A 13113-nucleotide genomic window follows, 5' to 3' on the forward strand; every position below is an offset into this window, starting at 1 on the left:
ACACAGCAGGCCAAGCAGCATCAGAGGAGCAGGAAGGCTGACGTTTCGGGCCTAGACCCTTCTTCAGAAATCATTTGCTGCTTGGCCTGCTGTGTTCATCCAGCTCTACACCTTGTTATCTCAGATTCTCCAGCATCTGCAGTTCCTACTATCTCTGAAACAACTTCATTAAAAATGTCAATTTGTCTCTGTGACCTGTTTAACCAGGCAATGGGAAGTAAAAGGAAGGTGTAATAATGTCAAGTAAATATATTTCAGCTGTTACTTCACCTTTTTCTTGCTTTGCCATGCTGCCAGCTGTTCTAATTCTGTGATCCTTCCCTGTGCCTCACAGAAGGCCAGTCCCACTTTCTCACATGTTACTAGGGAGGTCCAATGGAGAGTCGCCAGGCAGGCAAGACTTTGCTACAATTACAGAACTGTACCCCCTGACCACTACTAACAACCACATCCTCTTGTCTCCAAGTTGACACTAGGAGGTAAACATTTGGCAGACAGTTAGTGCAAGCAGAGATTCTTATTTCCAAAGAAAACTAGAGCAGTGCAGAAACATTGAAATGTGTTACTGTTTAGCTAATGGCAATGTTCCTTGTGGACAGCCAAATCATACTTTCAGTGGCGCCAGGTGGAAGATTGACAGCACCTAATTGCTCTGTGCAGGAAGGTTCATAACAACAACTTGAGATAGCCTGGTGGCTCAGTGGTTAGAACTGCTACCTCGTAACGTCAGTGACCCAGGTTCGATTCCACCCTCGGGCGACTGTCTGTGTGGAACAAAAACAGAAGTGGCTATGAAAGCTCAGCAGGCCTGGCAGCATCTGTTAATGTTTTGGGTCTGGTGACCCTTCCTCAGGACTGTCCGTGTGGAGTTTGCATGTTCTCCCTGTATTTGCTCGGGTTTCCTCCAAGTGCTCCGGTTTCCTCTCACAGTCCAAAGGTGGGCAGGTTAGGTGGATTGGCCATGCTAAATTGCCCTTAGCATCCTGGGATGTGCAGGCTAGGTGGATTAGCCATGGGAAATGTGTGATGATACAGTATGGGGGATAGGTTTGGAAGTTTGGTGTAGATTCAATGGGCTGAATGACATGCTTCAGCACTGTAGGGATTCTATGATTGTTTAAGGGTACCAAGGCACTGCCAAGGAATAGTACAAGCAAACTTTGACACCAAGTAACAGCTAAGGACAGATGGCCAAAAGGACTTTAAGTTTTCGGGAACATCTCGCAGAAGGGTTGAGAAATAGAGAGAGAGAAGATTAAGAGAGAAAATTCCAGAGATTAGGGACTCAGAGCTAAAAACATGGCATCCATGGATGGAGCAATTCAAACACTGAATGCTTACACGGCCCACAATTTGATGAATGTGGTTATCTGGGAGGATTGTAAGGCTGGAGGAACTTATAGAGATTGGAACTGAATTTTGCCAAGCCCTCAGAGGCCAGTTTGTGAGGCACCAGGAATGGAAAAATGGTGGTGAAAGACATCAAAGAGGGTAGCCTGACCACTTCCCATCACAATGACATATTCCCAGAAGTGAGAATAACAATGACGTGAGCATCTGCAATGAATGGTTACTAAATTCAACAGACTGTTAACTGGCCACCCTCAGGAAAAGCTGAGCCTTCCCTTCCCCTGACAACATGTTGTTCACTGTGCATGCTCCAGATCAAGCAGTAGACCTACCTAACTCTGTGAAATCCAGTTCGTTGTATGGGGAGGCCATGGATGGATGAGAATTTTTAACTCAAAGTATTGCTTCCTCAGATGCCAGTGTAGGTCAGTGAGCACAGGGCTTATGGGTGAACAGGACTTGGTGCAAGTCAGACCATGGACAATTTCATTTTGGATGAGCTTACAGTGAGCGGTTTGAATGTTGGACAAGAGTGAGTTGCAAAGGTCAAGTCTAGAAGTAATAAAAGCATAAATGAGAATTCCAACTGCTGAGATGGAGTGGAGTTGGGCAATATAATGGAGCTGGAAGTTGGTCAGTCTTTTTTGTGGCACACTCATGTGATCCCAAGCTCTGCTTCGGGTCAGGCATTAATTGCAGGCTGCAAACATCCTGGTTCAGTATCAGACAGTTGCCAAAGGGAGAGGGGTGGAGTTAGTGATGGCGGTTGGGGCAGAGATTTTGGCAGGGAATAAAACCAATGGCTTCGGTCTTCACAGTTGGAGGAAGATCCTGTCTAACAACATAGAGAATGGATAGAGGTCAAGAGAAGTGGTGGTGAGGTTGAACTTGGTATTGTCCACATACACATGGAAACTGAGTCTCTTTTTCTCAGATGATGTTATTGAAGGGCAGGGTGTAGATGAGAAACAGGACGAAGCTAAGGACATATCCTCAAGACACCAGATACAACAGGATGGAATAGGAAATGCAAACATTGCAACTGTATCTCTACCTATGATTAGGTGACTAAGAATGGAACTAGGGAAGAGCAATCCCACCAGATGGAGTATTAGAGAAAAATGGTGTAGACAACTGTAACAAAGACCAGTTGAGAAGGGGAGGGATGGTTTATCTTTGTTACATGCACAGAGACTGTCATTTGTAACTTGAAAAGGGTTGTTTCTGTAAAATAATGATTACATTCTATTATGAATGGCATACAAAAGTGATGTCTGCTGATGTTGAGACACATTTGGAATGAGGAACAATTTAGTATGGTTCCAGGAATGCTTTCTCCTACCTACTTATGTATTTGGTGTCAACATTTGATGAACACAGACATGCCTCTTTTGACAACCCCAGTATGACCTCAAAGCTGTTTCATTACAGTGACTGGTAGAAGCATGGTTGAAGGAATCCAAACATGGAGTGCTGGGAGAGGTTGGCATTTGGAAGTGACAAAGCAAGGACTGAGGAGAGGAAAGGAAGGTTGGAACTGCGGCAGTGCAGAGAATCAAAGTGGTATTTTGCTGGGGAGATGGGTGATAGTGGCAGATTTGTTAAGGACAGGTACAGTACCCAATGAGAGAGAACTGTCAATATTATTGGCTAACACAGCAACCAGGAGTCGAGATTGGATGTTGAGCAACAAGTGTGTCTCATGGACGAGATGAGCTTGGAATGGACATGAGTGGAGACAAGAGTGAGACCGAGGTGACAGCAGCTCGCAAACTTTGAGAATGTTTGGTCCAGTGAACCTGGAGAGGGAGGGCAGCGACAAAGATAGCTGATAGGATTGCTTGGATTTTGGTGACAAAGAGGTTAATGAGCTTCTTGCACTTTGTTGGTAGAGACGTGGGTGGAGGAGACAGTGAAGACAGATTTAAGAAATCAGCTTGCAGTAGAACAAAGAAACAAAGTGCTGCCTTTGCATTTCAGGATTATCCTAGAATAATGAGCAGTGATACCAGACAAGGATAGGACTTGATAGTGCTTTATGCAGTCCAGACAGATCTGACAATGAATGGCTAAACCGGTTGTGTGTCAAATCCATCCATGTCTACATGCTCTGAAATTAACGCAGTGGAGATGGGGCTGTCCTGGGAGCAATGGACCACGTGAGAGACAGTAATAGTCTTAATGAGGACTAGGGAATCAAAGGCAGAAGTGAGAGTGGGCGTGGAGCTGGGTGTGGGCTGCGGTCATGGGCCAAAGGCTAGACATTAGGATTTTGGAACTGCCAAATTTTAAACATTGAAAACCACATCAAAGCCAACATTGTCTTCATGGGTCCAGGTCAGTAAGAGAGCTGGGCTCAAAGCTGTTCCTCTTGTACTTAGACACCTGCAGCTATGAAGTGGCATGAAACAGGCTTAGCTAATGACAGCAATGGCTAGTTCACAGCTTCTGTTTCCATGGCAGTTTGGTGTAGCACTGACCACTGTGCATGGAGTAATGGAGTGGCAAAGAGAGCGAACCCTCTCATCATCATTCCCTATAGCACCATGTACACATAAGCAGCCATCAGGTAGGCCTGGCTCCTGGGCTGCTGTCTCACTTGTCTGCTTTTCATTTTGGGCAACAGTGCCAATGGGTTGTGATCTCTTTGGTGCCTCATGCAAGTCTTTCAGAATTGCTGCCATCCCATTGTTTTGCCTACCTTTACTTAGTTTAAGAGTCATAGAGATCTACAACACAGAAAAAGGTCCTTCGGTCCATCGTGCCCATGCCAGTCGAAAGCAACTTTTCTGATCTGAGATTCTAGCATTTCGCCCATAGCCTTGTATGCCTTGTGCACATTTAAATGTTTTTTGAATATTATGAGGATTTCTGTGTCTACCACCCTTACAGACAGTGAGTTCCTGATTCCCCCCACTGTCTGGGTGAAACAGCTTTTCCTAACATGTCCTCTGAATCTTCTGCCCCTCACCTTAACTTTGTGTCCTCTGGTCATTGATTCCTCCATCAAAGGGAAAATTTTATTTGAGCCTAACCTGTCTATGTCTCTCATAATTTTATGTATCTCAATCATAATTAAAAAGTGATCAGCTCAATTCATTTAAATTATATATGCAATAAGTCCCCATTCATCTCATAACCTGCACGCAGAGACTTCAGAAAATTGGTTGCAAACAGCACGTTTCCCTTGACTCTTTCCAAACTTTTTTTTAATCAGGAAGCTTCTCAACTTGGTGCTTCCCAACCAGCACTGGCCACACCCAACCCCCGCCACTGACCTGAGGTCAGGAAGTTCCATATTCAACTCACCAGCACCGGCTGTAAGCTATCCACTTAGTGGGAGCAGTCATTCTAAATGAAGAATACCAACAAGAGCAGGATGTTATCAAAAGAAAGTTGAAATTTTCAAAAAAGACATTTCTAATCTGTCAATAAGTGTGAGTTCTTGCAAAATGGAAAGGCTTTTGAACCTCTCCTCTGATCTACAGTTATCTCTTCTCAGGTAGTGAGTGGGAAGTTTTGTGCGCCTCTGATTGCAGTATCTTTGTTTCTCTCATGTACGTCTGTGCTCACTGATGTGGTTCCTTGAGTGCATGGTGGGAGTCTGACAGTTCTTGGTACACAGCACCAGATTCAGAATTTTGTTTGCTATCATTTTGCTATGTTGGAGACAACTATCCAGTTGTTGAAGATGGAAGATGGTCAAACATTAGGTGACCGGTCTGTCTTCCATTCATTGTGGCCTCTTGAATCCATTCCTGATTACCTTTTCAAGTCATAAAATAGCTTCTTGAAACTCTTTCCTCTCCCGATGAACTATTTCTCTTCTTCTACTAAAATATTTTTATCATTCTTAGCAATGCGATTAGATCTTCTCTCAGTTTTCTATACTCAAGGGAATACACACCAAGTTTATACAATGTGTCCCTATATACGGTCCTCTGTGTCACGTTGCTGAATCTGCACTGTGTGCCTCCTCCAATACCAGAACTGCAGGTGGAATCTGACCAAGTCCCTCTATAATTGAAGCATAACTTTCCCCTTTTTTATTCTAACTCAGTTGATGAAAAGGCTAATCTTCCATTCGCCTTTTCGATTATTTTCTGCACCTGTCTATTAGTTTTCAGTGAGTTATGTAAATGCACATCCAATTCTCTTTAATCTTCTGATGTTTCCAGCTTCTTATTGGACTTAGAACGTACACTAATTTGATTTCCTTGAATCCTAAGAGGATGATCTCATTGTTCTCCAAACTGAACTTTTTGTCCCTTTGAGCCTCTCTGGTCCCAGCTACACTACTTTACCTCCCAATTGAGTGTCATCTTCAGGCCCGAAGATGCAACTCACTTTTCTTCTATCCACATCTTTGATAAATGTGATGAAGAGCTGGGGCCACAGTACAAATCCTTAGAATACTACCTCTCTCATTTGCCAATCTAGAATTTTCTTCAATTGTTTCATGAAATGGGGAAGTTACTGATACAGCATTTGTTACCCATGTCTCATTGCCCTTGAACTTGCTGGACCATTACTGAGGGCAATTAAGAGTCAAACACATTGCTTTGGATCTGGAATCAAATATAGGCCAAATTGGGTAAGGGTGGCAGATTTCCTTCCCTAGAAGCCATTAGGAAACAGATGGGGTTTTAGGACAATAGTTATATGGTTACCAAATAGTTTTTATTTAAAACTTCACACTTTATTGATTTCAAATTTCACCATGTGCTTTGATGGGATCTGGATTCATGTCTTCAGAGCATTAGCATGGAGCTCTAGATTACCAGGCTGGTAACAGAGGTCAGGAGCATGAGGGAATACTCCCCTCTTGCCTGGATGAGTGCAGTTCCAATAACACTCTAATTTGACAACACCCAAGAAACAGAAGCCTGCTTGGTTGGCACCACATCCACAAACAATCACTCCTGACACCACTCAGTGTGTACCATCTACATGATGCGCTGCAGAAATTCACCAAAACACACTGGACAGTATCTTCCAAACCCATGACCACTTCCATCTAAAAGGACAAGGGCAGCAGGTACAAGGGAACACCACCACCTGCAAGTTCCCCTCCAAGCCTCTCACCATCCTGATTTGGAAATATACCACGGTTCCTTCGCTGTTGCTGGGTCAAAATTCCAGGATTTTGGAACCCGCATTCCCAAACAGCATTGTGGGTCTACATACGTCAAATTAACTGCAGCGTACATAAAGGCAGCTCACTTGTGCCTTCTCCAGGGTTATTAGAGATGTGCAATATATATACAATGAAATGGTGCAGCCAGCAAAGACCACATCCCTTGAATGAACGTATAAAAAGAAAAAGACGGGTATAAACTGTTTGTTGATGTGAGACTAAGCCTTACTGAAGCTCATCATTGTGTAGGATCCACCTTGTTGATTTCCTGCCTTTTTCCTGGTTCATAATTTAAACTACAGAGCAGATAGGAAGAATTTATTATGGCTAAAGGTAGCAGTTATTAATTGAAAATATTAGGCAAAAGGACAGTATTGTTAATTAGGCCACAAAAGTGGGAAATCATCCATTTCCCTGCAGAAAGGACGGGAATCTTTCTTTGACTGCAGAAATGTAGGGAAACACAAGTAAGCAGTACAGAGATGCAGGTCAATAGAATGTGTTTGATCTGGTGTGACAGAAGTAAACTTCTTGCTAGTCTATTGAGAAGAGGATCTTGTCTAAAACAAAATATAGTTTATCGCATCATAGCAACTAGGCACAAATTACCCTGATATGATAGACACTGTCAATGAGTTTATGTGGGAGACTTTGATATTAGGCCTTACTCTTTCAATTTCTAAAGCTGTTCTCCTGCCTGAGTCCATACAACATCGTCATACAAGGTGGTGATTAATGCATTCCTTTTTATATTGTAAACTTGGCCACATTCTACCTCAGCACAATTTCCTCACATTGCTACTGTCTCGCTGTGACACTCAACATTGCACCAAATTTAATGCAACCATTTACAAAGTGACGTGTTGCATTCAATTATGCCCTTCAACTGGAGACATAGATTGTGATTGGGAAAGTATCCGACAACAAAAATATCCCTCTCTAAGACAAGTGGTGAGCATCATTGCTTAACACCACAAGGGTAACAATAGTGAGAATTCTTGTGGACCCAGGAACTGGGACTTTCAGTGAACCCAGGAGCAGCACTGGACATGTTGTACTTTAATGATTTTACAACTTGAAGAGCTTCCCATATAGAGTCAGCAGCAACTGAACACTCAAACAGCCTGCAGTGAACTTCTTGGAAAGACTAACAAGGCAGACACAGCTCAAAACTGTAAAACCTTTTTACTTCAGACCAAGTAGTCTCACCTGATGATTACAGATTCCATTTGGAAGCAGGTCTACGAAGGAGCGATCCGGTTTCATGATTCAGCCTCAGAGGCCCATTGATGGGTCAAAACTTTCTGCTAGACGAAGGGAAAACTTTAAGTCAACAGTGCTGAATGAGGCAAGAAGGTTGGAATTTTAAAAGGAATATTTATAGTTCACAACAAACATTGCCTCCATACTGAATGGATACCACGAAACACAGAAGGAAAATTGAGGGCGGTAGAAGTGATTTACACTGTTATTGAGGCAATTTTAACATCGCAGAGCCAGAATTAAGTTGACAAAAGGGATCAGGTAGAGCCCTTAAATAGACAGAGTCTAACAGAAGAAGATAGCAAGACTATTGAGGCTGCAGTAGGAGTGCAAGGTCCATAATTTAAACAGTGGATCAGACAAAAAGAATTTATTAAGGCTGCAGGCAACAGTTATTAATTGAAAATGTTGGGCAAAGGGACAGGCATTGCTAATTAGGCCACAAAAGGTGGAACATCATCCATTTTCCTGTAGAAAAGCCAGTAACCTTTCTTTTAACTGCAGAAATATAGGGAAACCCCAATAAGCAGTTCAGAAGTGCAATATTGCTGTATTGCAGAGTTTAAAAGATTTTAAGAGCAGGAAAATAAAACTACGTTGCCAGATTATAGAAATAAGAATCTACTGGCAAAGGAGAATAAAGCAATATTGAGATACTACTGATTTAAAATGCTTCAAGCTAAAAAGATTAAATAAATACATCAGGAAGAAATGGAAGTACAAATAATATTTCCTGGCAGATAAAATTTCAAAGATGGGGGCACATAGAATGTAGGATTGGCCATCTTAAAGAAAACAGTTTTCAAGTGACAAAACTGGTTCCAATGGGTCCAAGATAAGCAAGTAACTTTAACATTGCATTCAATAGGACCTTCAGCCGATGATGCTTTAGCTTAGTAAAATATGAAAGAAGGTACAGATATTTTGGATGAAGTTGTTCATACTTTTAATAACTACTTTAATCTGTGAGCAACCAAAAAAGCCCAGGAGAATCCATTAATAATTTCATGAATGATCTCGACAGATCTATGGACGGCAACTATGGAGCTTTGAAATCAGAATTGTATTTAGAATTACTGACGAGTCATTGTCAGGTTTATTATGATCCAAAGAAGATTTGATTTTGCAAAAGAGGTATTCGGATTGTGGTGGAAGCAGAGAGAAGAAAGAATCATAGACAAAACTGAGAGGAGAAGGACAACACTATCACCGGAGAGCAACAAAAACCATTCAGTTTATAAGGTATAAAAACCCTAATGATGCACTTGACAAGCTAACACAAAGAATCGGCCAATCAGCAGGTATATGAGGCACAGTAGTGACCAGGAATAATGAAGGCTCATGCGCAGAAGCAGTCTCCCACAATTAATGAAAGAATGCCGATCTGTAAAACTACAAGTCAATTCCAGAAAATGTGTAGATGTAGAATCATTACAGGGCAGCAAATAGTCAACTGACTACTTCTGTAAAGTTGTTAATATAGTAGAGCCACCGGCTTTAGAGATGATACCTAGTGCATTCCCAAGGGAAATTGGTAATCCAGTTAACTTGTGTTTGGCAGATCCTGTTTATTAATTTCAAGCTTGATACAATGATGAGTGTATCACAGTCTTATCAGAATTACCATGGCTGAAGAAATAGAAGTTACAGCCTACAGAGATGAAACGATATGGACTAGGTGGATCAGCTCCTAAGATTAAAAGTGTGCTAAAGCAATGGTGCAATACAAAGTATGTAAGGTAGTGGGGAACATATGCGTAGTTTGTAATCAAGAAACCTCACTTGTGAGCATGCACACACGTCTTGACACCAAAATTCTTGAAGTCGGAGAAGGACTTCACATAGTTACAATGGACAGCAAACTGGCCAAGAGAGATTAAGTTATGTTCAGTTGCCCAAAGCTGAGCCAGTCAGAATACAACTGGTCCAGGAAAAAACGGTTCTTGCATAGCAAATCAAGGGCCATGAGTGAACATTTCATTTGTCTTCCTTGACTCATTGTGGAGTTCAAAACGAAGACAGATTCCATTGAGATCACAGATGCTGGCATTGTTTTATCCTATCAACAGAATGAAAATCTGTGACTAATTAGGGCTGGCAGAAATGTTTTCCATTCCTGTCATCACAGGGAGAAATTCAGATGACAGAAACTAGCAAAGTTTATGAGAAGATGAAGATGACAAGAACGAGAATAAGCAGTACAACCCACTTGAGCTCATTGATTAATCTTGTTTGGACACCAACATAGCACGATGAACAAGGTGCAGATTTAAATTTGTTATCAGATGATGAAATAACGAAAGTTCAAGAGGAATATTTGAATATTTTTTATCTCCCAAATAGCAATTATCAGTGCCAGTGACAGAGATAAGTCAACAACAATCCTCAAATAGGATGACTGAAGATGGTGGATTCAGCAGTAAGGCAATCACAGAGAGCAAATTAAGAACTTCAACCTCACCTACAAAGTTGGAGTAAATAGTTTACATACTTGAATGCAGATGTATCAACAGATTGAGAATAAGGATTTGCTTATACAATTGAAGATGGGTTTCATTTGAGGCTCTAGTGAACTAACTGATCCAACAGGGAGCAATCTCTCTGTGCAAGAAATTCAGAAGATAAAGGGTCCTCCCAACAGGTAATCAACTGACTTCTGATTCAGCAGGAACAACATGCTCAGGGAAGAGTATCCAAAAGACGAAAGGTCTCCCATTTTAGAAACACTTTGCAGATCATACAGGGTCAAGAACAGAAACCATGTCAACAATCCTCAAGCCAAAGCTCTACCAAACCTATGAATCTGAAGCGAATGCATTCTGGAAGAATTGTGACACTACTATTGCACCTTCATTTGTGAAGTCAGAGACTTGTGGAAAGATGGGTTGGTGGCAAACGTAATTATATAGATGAATGTAAAAATGTTAACTATGGGAAAAAGGCTTGGGTAAATGTATGAGGGAATGGTTCTGAAATGGTTAATGTTAGAGATTGCATTAAGTGTTATCCAACCTGATGATGTCACAAGGGCTTAGATGGGGAAAGGCAGGACATGGACCTTATGGGGAAAAGACATATACACAGGTCTGCCTTAGGAACAATATTTAACTGATTAATGTAACTTGTACCTGATTGTTGTCATGCAATTGCCTACATCTGAGGAATTGAATGTTCGAGTTATAAGGAGAGGCTGGATACTTTTTTCACTAGAGCATAGGAGGTTTTGAGGTGTCCATTTGGAGGTTCATAAAATAACAATGGGTATAGGTAAGGTGAATGGCAGGTGGATGCAGGTACAATTATTACACTTAAAAGACATTTGGATAAGTACATGAATAAGAAATGTTTGAAGGGATATAGGCCAAGCGCAGGCAGGTGTGACTAGATTAGTTTGGGATTATTGTCGGCATGGACTGGTGGATCGAGAGGTCTGTTTCTGTGCTGTAGGACTCTATGACTCTATCTTGTTTAAGACAAGAGTGACTTCCATTAATACTGTCTAGTGGTTTTCCTCTGCACTGTAAACCAAGTAGATCCAGTCAAGGAAAGAGGAGGCTGGCAGAAAACTGATCCAATTACAAGCTGGTATGGGTTGGCATTGCAGCAAAATCTAACAGGATCCAGATAGAGTCCTCAGTAACTATAACAGCTGGAGAGAGGATCTAGAGTCTGTCAGTGGCATCTAAAAGAGAATGATCATGCCAATCATTAAAAATAGTTAGTGCTCAGGCAGATCATGCAGGTTGATCCCCCTTCAAATGTGTTACTTGGGTTCCCATTGACATATATAACATCTGTGTGTCAAATGTGTAAATGTGGGAGCATATTGTGAACTCTGTTTCAGTATGTGCCATTCAGCTCAAAGGATCACTAGGGGTTCATGTGAAGAATGAACTTCCAGAGGAAATGCGGGGATAGTTACAACACTTGAAAGGCATTTAGATAAGTAGATGAATAAGAAATGTTAGGAGGGATATGGGCCAAAGTGCAGGCAGGTGGGACTAGTTTAGTTTGGGATTATGGTTGGCGTGACCTGGTTGGACCAAAGGGTCTGTTCCCATGCTGTATGACGCTATGACTGTAAGTTCTCCAATCATCGAGGAAACGTCTTCCTGCACCATCTGTACTGCTCCTGAAGATTTGGAGACTAACTTGTACTAACTTGCTCTGACTGAGCCACTATTCCCCACATGAACCAGAAAATTGTTCCACCAAGTGGAACGCTCCAGAAGTGTTTTATTTAAAATAAAGACATCATGTCTACTGCCAAAGAAAACATTATTCTAATTTTAAAAATGTGGAGGGTTTAAAATATGTTTTATTTCAGGGACCATTAGACAGTCATATAATCTAATTACTCCAAAAGATATTTTGGACCCAACTCACAGGAGCTGTCAGTAGCTGTGTTAATTAGTGCTTTATTCCTGGCACCATCATCTTTCCTGTTAACTCTGTTCACTCTCTCTCTCTGTGGTTCTTCTGCATTCGCCAAGCAGAATTGTGACAGTTTTATGACAAATACTGTTTTTCTGAGAACTTTTTTTACTGCAACATTTTTTTCATCTTCTGACTCTTTTTATCTCTGTGCCCTTTTCTGACACTCCCTTTTCTATTCGTTTAAAGCAACAGTTTTGTTTTGCTTTATTGAGCTGGGAATATTGTACACCCCCCATTCCCACATTGTTGTCTGTGAATATAATCAGCACAATACTAGATTTGAGATTGCTTTGTAATGCACTCCCCACACTGACAGGCCCTTTCTCAACAGCACTATCTTATCATGGTAAGAAAAAGAATCTTGTTCAGGTGAGGGATGAAATAACTAAGCACCCACACCCTGGCACTGATCACTGCCTTCAGGAAAGGAGGTGAATAAAATGGGGCACACTATTGGCATGCTATTTCAAAATCAACAATGGCCAAAGGTATCAGTTTGGCACTAAGACAGAAAATGGTTAATGAAGCAGCAACTTCCAGGATTTGTCCCTGTTTAATTACAGAACATTTAGCACAAATGCAAACGAAACTGTTCATCAAAGGGATCCTCTGTAAATGTAACTTTCAAGAAGTAATCTCAAAGGGCTTTGCTGCATCAACTTATCTATGCTCTTTGAGAACAATTTGTGCTTATCTTTCCCTTGCACTGGCTTAACGTTGACAGGCAATATTTGCAGCCTGTGATGCAGAAGGCTTCATCAGCTGTGCACTGTCAGTGATGTCTCCATATTCATTGCTGGCTTTTCTCTGTTGTCTCAGCCTTTTAGCTGCAGGGACATTCAGTAGGCATTCCTCTGCCTCTTATTCCTCCAGAACACATGTTTGTGCCCCAATAAAGGGTTGGTATGGATTCAATCAGCTGAATG

At 41.5% G+C, this 13113-nt stretch overlaps 1 protein-coding gene across 2 annotated transcripts in view; it reads left to right on the forward strand.

Moving 5' to 3' along the window:
* kremen1 (kringle containing transmembrane protein 1) overlaps positions 1–13113 on the forward strand; it is a 164357-nt gene that overhangs the window by 76311 nt on the left and 74933 nt on the right. The window lies entirely within an intron of this gene.

Source organism: Rhincodon typus, chromosome 24, assembly GCF_021869965.1.
Source record: "Rhincodon typus isolate 14 chromosome 24, sRhiTyp1.1, whole genome shotgun sequence".
Classification (NCBI taxonomy): Eukaryota; Metazoa; Chordata; class Chondrichthyes; order Orectolobiformes; family Rhincodontidae; genus Rhincodon; species Rhincodon typus.